General features: G+C 47.0%; 1 protein-coding gene across 1 annotated transcript in view; it reads left to right on the plus strand.

The window, feature by feature from the left end:
* The first annotated feature begins 8,773 nt into the window (after positions 1–8,773).
* Positions 8,774–12,160, plus strand: part of LOC309584579 (zinc finger protein 131-like) — a 29,796-nt gene continuing 26,409 nt past the window's right edge. The window contains exon 1 of the mRNA XM_082300668.1: positions 8,774–8,856. The gene's annotated coding sequence lies outside the window, so the exon portion shown is untranslated. The remainder of the gene's footprint in view (positions 8,857–12,160) is intronic.

Raw genomic sequence — 12,160 nt, forward strand, 5'->3', positions numbered from 1 at the left:
TTTTTTCCCCCCCAGCTGCGGCAGGGGAGTGAGAAAGCACCCAGCTTGCTGTTTTGCAGTCAGCTTTTGGCCAGTTGTTTTCAGTTTCTCGTTCTCCGGAGAGAGACTGAGAGTTGGACTTTGCTTTTTTCTTTCTCTGGAATTCCGGATTTTCTCCCTTTCCTACTGGACTGCTTTCAACCTCAGAGCACATCGGGAGGACTTTCCACTGGGCACAGAGGGCCTGGCTCTGGCCCAAGCCCCAGCTCCGAGGAAACCAAAGGGAGGACTCTAACGCTTTCCCAGGTTTTTTCCTCCACAGTGAAAGATTTTACCATTTAACATTATTTTCCTTTTCCCGGGTGTTTGTTAAATAAATAGTTTTATCTTCTTCACTTTCCTTCGAGGAAAATTTATTTTTTTTCCCGAACCTGGTGGGGGGAGGGGTGGTTGTACCTTCTCTCAGAGGATATATTTCTAAATTTGGCCAAACCGGAACAAATTTAGTGGCACCCAACTGTGTGGCTCGAAGGAAAGTGAAAAAAACTTGTGCTAATTACATTTTGGTTTGAATTTACGTATTTTGTGTTGGGGTAAAGTAGTCACCATGCTGGTTGAGTTCATAACATTTCTCTGGCTTGATGTATTCATGTATTTCTGGTCCGTAGGCTTGTTTAAGGTACTAGTGCCTTTCTGGTCCCTAGGCTTATTTGCCTATCCACAACTTGGTCCAATCTTATCCTTGATAAGGAATTTTTGCAGAGCAGGGACACAAATTCGGATTTCTATTTTGCTGTGCTCAGTGATAATGATTTATAAGAAGTTGACAGAGGTACAGGCAGCTGCTCGAAGTGTGTATGATAAATGGTTTCTCCGTCCTAACCCCAGTCCTAGCTTCAGTAGCCTGTTTTGGGAATTTATTAGTAACTGCACCCAGATTGTTAGAGGAGGAGGAGTCGGGGTTTCCCTTCCCTTTAAATTTGATAGGTTATCTTTTGAGAATGTTCAGTTTCCCCTGGATGTTAAAGAGACCACCTTCCTGGTATTTTATCTGGTAAGCTTCCTCTATGTGGTTCGCAGCTTGTCTAGAATAAGAGCTCAGATTTCCCGGGCGACTGCCGAGACACCTGACCCAGAGGTGGAACATCCTGAGTGGTGTGGGGAATGGGAGGATATAGGCCAAATCCTGAAGAAATTCTCTGACCCAATGGTTTGCAATTTTTCCCCTGAACAAGTTCAGAAACCAGCTGAGGTGGCAAAATATCTGAAAGAGAAATACAATGACAATTCTAATGAGAACAAGCTCCTTGCAATATGTTGGGCCTTGGCATATGCCTATCGCACACTGCAGCAGGTAATGGTAGAGAGGCAGGAAGATAAATCAGCAAAGCCTGCAGATACCCCAGTCACTCAGGCTGCAGATAAACCAGACAGCCAGCCCAAACCAGATGGAGAGTCTAAGCCACTGACAGTGGCTCCTGTCACGAGGAAAAAGCACACAACCAAAACTGATCGCCCAGTGAAAGATGATGATGATGATTCAGGGGAAGGGACCTCAAAAGATGCCAGGGAAGGAACCTCAAAACCACCAACGGACTCAGGCACAGAAACCATTACTGAGTCCATGTCCATAAAGGACCTTCACAGCCTAAGAAAGGATTACACCCGACGGTCCGATGAATCCATACTAAGTTGGATGGTCCGTATTTGGGATGCGGCAGGTGATGATGTGATGCTGGACGGTGCTGAAGCGAGGCGTTTGGGATCCCTGTCACAAGATCCAGTGATCGACCAAGAGATGAAAAGGGAGGCTACCTCTACCAGTCTCTGGAGACGGATTTTGACAGGCGTGATTGAAAGATATATGTGTGGAGATGATCTCTACATGCAGCAAACCCCGTGGAAGACCATAGAACAAGGGATCCAACGCCTGAGAGAACTAGGGGTGGTAGAGGTTGTCTTCACAAATGACCCAGGATTGAAGAGTCCAGACCGGGCCAGAGTTATTCCATACATGTGGCGAAAACTCATACATCTTGGGCCACCAGAATACGCTTCTGCTTTAGCAATAATGAAACCGGACTACGGTGCGAATGAGACTGTGAAAGATATGGCAGTGAAGCTCAGAGCATATGCAGACTCTGTGCATGGCCCAACACATGCAAGAATCACAGCTGTGGAAACACATATGCAGAAAATGGAAGATGAAATGAAAAAGAGTCTCCAGGAGATTAAAGAGTGCCTTCTCCGCGGACGTTCCCCAGAGAGAAGGTACATCCCACAAAGTGAGCTGTGGAATTTCCTGTGTGACAGTGGGGAAAACATGAGGAAGTGGGGTGGACAACCCACTTCTGCTCTGGCAGCACGAGTGAGTGAATTGAAGGAGCGCAAGTCTCAGAAAGGAGGATCTACCAAAAAGAAAGTAGCTCCAGTTGCCTGTAGCCAAACTGCCGGAAATGATGGAAAAGATGATGGCATGTCCAATTCCCATGAAGGAACCTCTAAGATACAGGCCCAGGGAAAGAAGGATAACCAGGCATAGAGGAGCCCTGCCTCTAGCCAGGTAGAGGTCAGGGAAAACCGTGTATTTTGGACTGTGTGGAGTCGTTGGCCTGGTACATCAGAACCACAAAAGTATGATGCCTTGGTTGACACTGGTGCGCAGTGTACAATAATTCCATCGCAGCATGTGGGGGTAGAATCTGTTTCTATTTCTGGTGTAACAGGTGGATCACGAAATTTGACCTTGGTGGAAGCTGAGGTGAGCCTGACTGGAAATGAGTGGAAGAAACATCTCATTGTGACTGGCCCAGAGGCCCCGTGCATTTTGGGCATAGACTTCCTCCGGAACGGGTATTTTAGAGACCCAAAGGGACTCAGGTGGGCTTTTGGAATAGCTGCTGTAGAGACAGAGGGCATTAAGCAATTGAACGCTTTACCTGGATTATCAGAGAACCCATCTGCAGTAGGCCTTCTGAAGGTGGAAGAACAAAGAGTACCAATTGCTACCTCGACAGTGCATCGCCGACAGTACCGGACAAATCGAGATGCTGTGATTCCCATCCACAAGATGATCCGTGAGCTGGAGACCCAAGGGGTGGTCAGTAAGACCCACTCACCCTTCAACAGCCCCATTTGGCCTGTGCGCAAATCTGAAGGAGAATGGAGATTGACTGTGGACTATCGTGCCTTGAATGAAGTGACTCCACCACTGAGTGCTGCTGTGCCAGACATGTTGGAGCTCCAGTATGAGCTGGAGTCCAAAGCAGCGAAGTGGTACGCCACTATTGACATTGCCAATGCATTTTTCTCCATTCCTCTGGCAGCAGAGTGCAGGCCCTAGTTTGCTTTCACCTGGAGGGGTGTGCAGTACACCTGGAACCAACTGCCCCAGGGGTGGAAGCACAGTCCCACCATCTGCCATGGACTGATCCAGACTGCACTAGAAAAGGGTGAGGCTCCAGAACATTTGCAGTACATTGATGACATCATTGTGTGGGGGAACACTGCAACAGAAGTGTTTGAGAAAGGAGAGAAAGTTATCCAGATTCTCCTGGAAGCTGGTTTCGCCATCAAGAAGAGCAAAGTCAAGGGACCTGCTCAAGAGATCCAGTTCCTGGGAGTGAAATGGCAAAATGGACGGCGTCAGATTCCCACTGAGGTCATCAATAAGATCACAGCAATGTCTCCACCAACCAACAAGAAGGAAACACAAGCTTTCCTAGGTGCCATAGGCTTTTGGAGGATGCATATTCCTGAGTACAGACAGATTGTGAGTCCTCTTTACCTGGTTACCCGCAAGAAGAATGATTTCCATTGGGGCCCTGAACAGCAACAAGCTTTTGCCCGGATCAAGCAGGAAATCGCTCATGTGGTAGCCCTTGGCCCAGTCAGGACAGGACCAGAGGTGAAGAATGTGCTCTACTCTGCAGCTGGGAACAATGGTCTGTCCTGGAGCCTTTGGCAGAAGGTGCCTGGTGAGACTCGAGGTCGACCACTGGGATTCTGGAGCCGAAGTTACAGAGGATCTGAAGCCAACTACACCCCAACAGAGAAGGAAATCTTGGCAGCCTATGAAGGAATCCAAGCCGCCTCAGAGGTAATTGGCACTGAGGCACAACTCCTCCTAGCACCCCGACTACCAGTGCTGGGGTGGATGTTCAAAGCAGAGGTTCCCTCTACCCACCACACCACCAATGCCACATGGAGCAAATGGATTGCTCTCATCACACAGCGCGCCCGTATCGGAAAACTGAATCGCCCTGGGATTTTGGAAATAATTACAAACTGGCCTGAAGGTGAAAACTTTGGTCTCGCTGATGAAGAACAAGTGACACGCGCTGAAGAAGCTCCACCATACAACCAACTGCCATCAGAAGACACACACTACGCTCTTTTCACCGACGGTTCTTGTCGCATCGTAGGGATGAAACGAAAGTGGAAAGCAGCCGTATGGAGTCCTGCACGACAGGTTGCAGAAGCCACTGAAGGAGAAGGTGGATCAAGCCAACTCGCTGAACTCAAAGCTGTTCAACTAGCCCTGGATATTGCTGAAAGAGAGAAGTGGCCAAAGCTCTACCTCTACACTGATTCATGGATGGTAGCCAATGCTCTGTGGGGATGGTTAGAAAAGTGGGAAAAAGCTAATTGGCAGCATAGGGGAAAACCAATCTGGGCTGCTGAAGAGTGGAAAAACATCGCTGCCCGAGTAAGAAAGCTAACTGTGAAAGTCCGCCATGTAGATGCCCATGTCCCCAAGAGTAGGGCTAATGAGGAACACCAAAACAATGAGCAGGTAGATCAGGCTGCAAAGATAGAAGTGTCACAGGTAGACTTGGACTGGAAACACAAGGGAGAGTTGTTCCTAGCTCGATGGGCCCATGATGCCTCAGGCCATCAGGGCAGAGATGCCACCTATAAGTGGGCACGAGATCGAGGGGTGGATCTAACCATGGACAGTATCTCCCAGGTGATCCATGATTGTGAGACATGCGCTGCGATCAAGCAGGCCAAGTGGGTGAAGCCCCTGTGGTATGGTGGGCGATGGTCCAAATACAAGTATGGGGAGGCCTGACAGGTTGATTACATCACACTGCCTCAAACACGCCAAGGCAAGCGCTATGTGCTCACAATGGTAGAAGCCACCACAGGATGGCTGGAGACCTACCCTGTGCCTCATGCTACTGCCCGGAACACCATCCTGGGCCTGGAAAAGCAAGTCCTTTGGAGGCATGGTACCCCTGAGAGAATTGAATCTGACAATTGGACTCATTTTAAGAATAGCCTTATTAATACCTGGGGTAGAGAACATGGCATTGAGTGGGTGTACCATATCCCTTACCATGCACCAGCTGCAGGCAAAGTGGAACGGTGTAATGGATTGTTGAAAACCACTTTGAAGGCACTGGGTGGGGGAACTTTCAAAAATTGGGAACAGAATCTAGCAAAGGCCACCTGGTTAGTTAACACCCGAGGTTCCACCAATAGAGCTGGTCCAGCCCAGTCTGAATCCTTGCATACGACAGATGGAGATAAGGTCCCAGTAGTGCATGTCAGAGGTCTGATAGGAAAGACTGTGTGGATAAATTCTGCCTCGAGTACAGACAAACCCATCCGTGGGGTTGTCTTTGCTCAGGGACCTGGTTGCACATGGTGGGTAATGCAGAAAGATGGAACAACGCGTTGTGTACCACAGGGAGATCTGATTGTTGGGTGAGAACCACTGTAATGTGGAATGCCTGTGTACCACTGCTTGCTGAGTGTCACTGTCACTGTTCATATATAGCTGTGTATATATATATATACGTATTAATGTGTGTGTAGAATTAAAATATCTTAGTTTGGGCATTGAGCCAACAATATGGGATAAGGGGTGGAATGTCTTGGGGTGACGTTATGATGTGTATCCCATATCGCTGCCTATGCCCAGAAATTAATTTTTGTGCCTTTCTATGCCTCTAAACTGAGCCTGAGAGGGGGAAGAGGAAAAAAACTGAGCAAAACTTTCTCCAAGCAGTTTGCAGCTCGTTCAAGGTCATATAAAGATAGCAGGTTATTTTTCCCGAACCTGGTGGGGGGAGGGGTGGTTGTACCTTCTCTCAGAGGATATATTTCTAAATTTGGCCAAACCAGAACATATGGGCAACAGTCCTCCTCAAAGTGCTGCAGCGTAGGTCACTCTTCCATGGGGTGCAGTCCTCCAAGAACAGATTGCTCCAGCATGGACCCCTCTCTCCATGGGTCTCCAATGGGCTCACAGCCTCCTCTAGGCTCTTCCATGGGCTTCGGGTGTATCTCTGTATCCCCGTGGATCTCCATGGGCTGCAGGGGCACAGCTGCTTCACCATGGTCTTCACCATGGGCTACAGAGGAATCTCGGCTCCGGTGCCTGGAGCACCTCCTCCCCCTCTTTCTTCACTGACCTTGCTGTCTGCATAGTTGTTCCTCTCACATGTTCTCATTCCACTCTTCTCTGGCTGCAAAAACAACTGTGCAGCAATGTCCTAGGTTACAATGTAAGATGTGCCCACAAGCATGTATTCTATCACCATCTTCATGAGCTGTTAAAACCAGGTGGGGCAGTGCTCCCTGCCTCCTCCCTCAAGACTATGTCCTGTTAATGGCCCATCAGTGCCTTATCTCATGACTCATCATTCCATTGTGAGGTGCTCCACCCAGAGGGAGAAACCAAGCATCCCATCCTGGATATAAACTGCGATTTTTGAAGACCACAAGCAGCCTTTTCCCACTGGATTTTCCAGAGGACAAGAGCTACATACCTACCACTGGACCTTCTGAGGAAGACCAGATCTTTCTACACAGGATCACCGCTTCAACAGAACAACATCCATTCACTTCAGGAGGACTGCAGCCGCCACCTTATTGGACTGCTCCTGCTACCCTGACTAACAGGGTCAGGTCATATCTGACTCTGTCAGTTTAAATCAGTTTTGTTCTGGTTTTTTTCCTGCCTTGTTTTATTTATATATATATATTAGTAAAGAACTGTTATTCCTATTTCCCATATCTTTGCCTGAAAGCCCCCTGATTTCAAAATTATAATAATTTGGAGGGAAGGGGGGTTGCATCTGCAATTCCAAGGGAGGCTCCTGCCTTCCTTTGAATCAGGGGGATGGGAAGCAGAAGAATTAGTTTAAGAACAATGCATTGAGCTTGGTCAGCATACCAAAGCAGGAAGAAAAGATAAAAGACCACTGATAAAGGCAGGGGGAGTCTCAGACAGACATCCTGTGCTCAACCCAAAACTAGTTCAAACCAGTCTCGAAGCTTGAACTCGGGCCAGGGGTATAAAGAGCATGTGCAGGGAGGAAAGATGAAAAGTTCAGGATGACTCCTGCCTTCATCAGAGGAAGACCCTCGGAGACCCCTACCAAAGCCAACAGACAACACTGTGCACGCGCAACGCAGATGTAAATGACTTTTGGGTTCATTATAATACGAAGCAAGGCTGGGCAGGGCTAGGTGACGTATAGGCGTATTGGGAAACTTAATGAATATGTTACTTGTAACCCGAACAATACCAAGCTGAATGCAGCTGTCGGCAAGCATGGTTTTGGAGGAGCTATCCCCCATGTGTCCCAGCGCTGGAATAAACATACCTATTTTACTACTTATTTAGTAGTGGAGTCTTTTCCGCTCATCAGTTTAGCATAACTTGCTTAGCATTAGTAGCTAAATTTGCTGAAGCCTCAGGTCAGAGGCCATAAACTTTCACCTAGGTATGTTGAACTTTTACCTAGATAAGTAAAAGAAGGCCCCAGAGCCAGTTCAAGCCAGATGATAAGGAAGCTACATTCATTAACAGAAGCTGCAACCTTAGAGAGAAGAAATGGCCCACCTAGAGACAATGAAATGTCTCGATGAAGAACCAGAAGACACAAGACCCTAATATTACTACTGGTCTGAACTGTTGCATGAGGGGTGGGGAATTGAGATTATAAGGGTATAATTGCCCAGTGATTTTTTTTGTTCGAGGTCCCTCTTCAGACACATCCAGCTTAAGCTATAGTGCTATTAATAAAAAGGACTACATAGAAGAAGCTCCTTTCAACTTATTGATTCAGCAGAAACCTAGAATTGAACCCTATTATGGCGGTTAGCATATATAATTTCCATAACACAGTAAAGGCAGTCAATTATTGCCAACACTTGGTTACAAGTAATTTGCACGTACTTGTTGGTTCATTTATGAAACTGGCAAACGTAGAGACTTTTAAGTCTGGGAAGAAAACGACCGTGTTTAATCTTATCCTAATGATGAATTAAATTGCATTTTTCTTTCATGTTCAGAAAGCACCCGTGTTCCTCCTAGGGGTGGAAGAGTCGAAGCCACTCCCACAGCCAACCGTCCTGCCAGGCGCAATGGCCACCCGCCGGCGCTAGGACTCCCGCCACAGCTCAGGACTGGGACTGCACGAAATAACCGTCGGAGCCGCAGGTTCCCACGGCTGCCCCACCCCGCGTGGGCACTACCTGCTCCCCTGCGGAGAGAGCTAGCGACGCGGAGGCGGGCCAATCCTAGGGGAAGTAGCCCCCCTGCCCTCTCCCCCCACCGTTCCCAAGCCCAACCCGGCTGCGGCGCCTCACGGCGGCGTCACCCACCCCCAACGGCCGCTCTCCACCCGCAGCCGTATGGTGCTGACACACGCACGCAATCCCAAACAAACTCTCAGAATGCTCCGAGCAGCCGAACCCCGCCCCTCACTACCTGCGCACCCTGTCGTGTGAAAGGTAACCCTACCGTCACTTCCGCACGCTGTGCAGGCCGGGAATGCGAGTAGCGATTGGCCGGCGCCTGCCCCGCTTTTCAACGTGCAGGGGAGCAGGAAGCGGTAACGGCAGAGCGAGCGCGGCAGGGTGAGTGGCTCCTTACGGTGAGTTACCCAGTAGAACTGCCTCCAGTGTGACCTGCCCGGGAATTGAAAAGGAATCGATTTAATGCGCCCTTTGATGACGCAATAACGACTAATGAGGTGGCGGTGTTGCTAAACGCGTGGTTTGGGCCGGCACTGGTCGGGTTCCCTCCTCAGGGGTGTCCTCATGGGATACTCGCGCCTGCCGGCGGTTGCGCACACCTCTCTCGGAATGCCCGTGCCCGTGTCCGGCAGGCACTTAGTGCTGACTAGGCCTTCTGCCACTTCTGAGACTCGGCGGGCGCACATTTGCTTCTCCACCTGAGGCGGGCTCTGCTGCCGCCTTACGATTGGCGGGGTTCGCGCAGACTACTGTCAGCGCCCGCCAGTGGGACTGCGACTGTCCGCGGGGCTGTGAGGGGCTTTGACAGGGCTGGGCCTTGGCCTCGCTTTCGAGAGCTCCGCGCAGACTCGAGCCGGCGGAAACTACAAGGGGTTTTGGTGGCGGGTCGCAGTTCCGCCTCTCAGCCGCTATGGACAACGTGAGGCCTCTGCTGCCCCTTGGAAGTGCGACACCCAATGTGTGCCCTGCCCTGCCCTGCTTGTCAGGGCGTGGGTGCCTTGGTCGCCTCTGTCTTAGCGATAGCGAGGCCTTGTATGTGATTGAGAGGGAACGGAGGGGCTGGCTCGTGTCCTTTCTCTGTGGTTGCTATCTTTGAAGAAAAATAAATAGAAAAGTGCACAAGAAGTTCTCGTGTCTGTGTTATTTTGAAGCAACTACTGCTGTTACCCACCAAACACCCCTCATTCTCCTTTTCTGATGTGGCTACAATGAGATGGCAGTGGTTTGGCCAGTGCTCAGTCTGCTGTTTTGTGTTGTCTGCTTTGCCTGCCTGCATTTGTGTACAATACATATAGACAAAGAAAAAAAATATCTTGTGCCTGAAATAAGAGGAGTTCCTGTTGAAGTCCAGGAGTGTGGAAGTAATAAGATGGCTTCACTGAGGTAGATTTATAAGAACAAATTTGCTAATTGTGTGCATATTGTGTGAGATGTGTCTAGTGTCAGAAGTTAATAAGGTTAAGTCAGTAGTCAACTGGGTCTACTGAAAAATCCAGGTAAATATCTGAATTAATCCAGTTTTCATCACTCATGAATGAGTCTGCATGTAAGTGACAACTTGGATCACGTCTGTCTGCCTTCCTTGGCATCTTGGTTTTTCTCTGAGGACTGCATTTCACTTCTTGCTCCAAAGTAGTCATGCTCTCATTGAACATATGCTGTTCTGTTGGGCTTTCTTCTGCAATATCACTGAGTTTAAAATTAGAAGGTTCAATGAATGGTGCAACTGTATTTCGATGGGTGATAAATTCACTTTTTTTTTTACTAGTCTTGTGTTAATTCAGGACAATAAATTATCTATCATAAGTTGTTTTTTTATTTGTGATTTTTAGTGTTCTGAGAGACTGAAACTTTTTAAAATTTCTTCGATTGGGGAGCTTACTCTGTTATTTTGGGGGGTGTAAGATCTCCCTATAAACACGCAATTTGGAAGTAAATTCTGGATAGGTGGAAATAATGAGATTTGAGGTTGAAATTTTGTTTGGTTTAACTTTTAGGGAATTACACTTTTAACTGCAAGTCATCTATCAATGTACAATGTGTCAAAAATGGGCAAGAAAAATTAAACAGTGAAGTAAATGGCTGACAACTTTCTACATAAAACTTCATAGAATGATGGATGGAAGAAAGATGCTGATCATCTGTCTTAGACCCATCATTATAGATGAGGTGAAGGCAGCAGCATTTCCTTCAACCTCACTTTCTCTCTTGCCGTCACAAGATCCTGATATGTATTTCAGCATCTGCTTGGCAAAGCAGTGATAGCAGATAGAACTAGACTTCCATAAGCAGTTGCTTCTGCTCTTTTCCATCTCTTGGCAAAATGATTTCTCTGTGGGACAGTTTTTCTGAGATGCAAGAGTGTGTTTTGTGGTAATAATAGGAATTTCACAATTTTCTTTACTTGATGTCTGTTAGTCATAAGAGAATAACTTTGCTTTTATCATAACCAGGTAATTCTTCTTCGGTATGTGTTTGTTGGAAGCAAGGTAGAATTTACACAGCTGCACAGGGGTGTTAACAACCATGGTGGCATCAGCTCAGGACTTTTCAATTCCAATCACATACAAAAAATCTGCACAAGTTAGGGAACACTTGCTATCTAGTTTCTTCTAGCACTCTAAAGAAAACTTCTTTGCCACACCTTAATTTTCCATCTCTGTATTCAATGTTTGGCTTATTACTAGACGCTCTCCTAACTTTCTTCCTTTTGTCCATACTAAGTACAAAAATAAAGGAATTTGAGACATACCCTTCACTATAAAACTCATTCAAGCCTAATGACCATCTCTCAGAAACCATATGTTCTTCAAAGTGAGTTAGACTATGACAAGAAACAAAGTTTCTGCATTAATGTGACTTTGAATTGTCTTTGCTTTTTCTGTGGCATTCTCAGTGTGAGCCATGTGAATGTAGAAGTTGAAGATGAGTGCTGCTGCACAGATCTGAAGTAATTTTGCCCAGAGTTAATTTGTGAAATGCTTTCATTGAAGAATTTGAACTCTCTCCAGAGATTCTTTTGCATCAGCAGTACACCATCCATGTCTCATCCACAGGCTCAGACTTCTGCTAAACTTTTTCAAGTCTGAGGATCTCTGCAACTCCTACCTCCAGCTATGTTTGTTGTATAAGTAAGGGAGGAAGAGCCATGAGATTACAAGCCTACATGTCTCTTTTAAAAGTTGGCAAAGAATATTTCACCTTGTAGGGGGAGAAGTGTAAGAAGCCTGGGTGAATAAGAAGCTCTTTGCTCCTGGGTGTGACAAAACATTAAATCCCTGGCAACTCCTGTGTACCCAGAAGTTGAAAAGTGCTTTTATTACATCCTTATTTAAAGGAAGTAAACATCTTGTGTTTACTAGATACAAAATGTGACTTAAGTATGAAAAGTTTTAGAACCATTCTTTCACAAAGAGGATTGGTAGAATTGCAAGAAGTAACTATAAAGATTCTGACTTTATGTTGCCGAGATGGAGAATAGTTAGCTGTGGAGATGTTACACCCCTGCAGTATTTGCTTCAAGGGAGGTGGGTCCCTGCTGAATTTGTAGAATAAAGAAATGCATTTACCAACTTTGACTGTTTCTTCATGTGTATAAATAAGGCCATACTTCATTAACCCTCATGTTTCCTACCTGACAACTAAAATCAGATAAACCTGTTACCAAGACAGTTTGGTGTTTCCA

This window comes from Coloeus monedula (genome assembly GCF_965178545.1).
Source record: "Coloeus monedula genome assembly, chromosome: W".
In the NCBI taxonomy this organism is placed as follows: domain Eukaryota; kingdom Metazoa; phylum Chordata; class Aves; order Passeriformes; family Corvidae; genus Coloeus; species Coloeus monedula.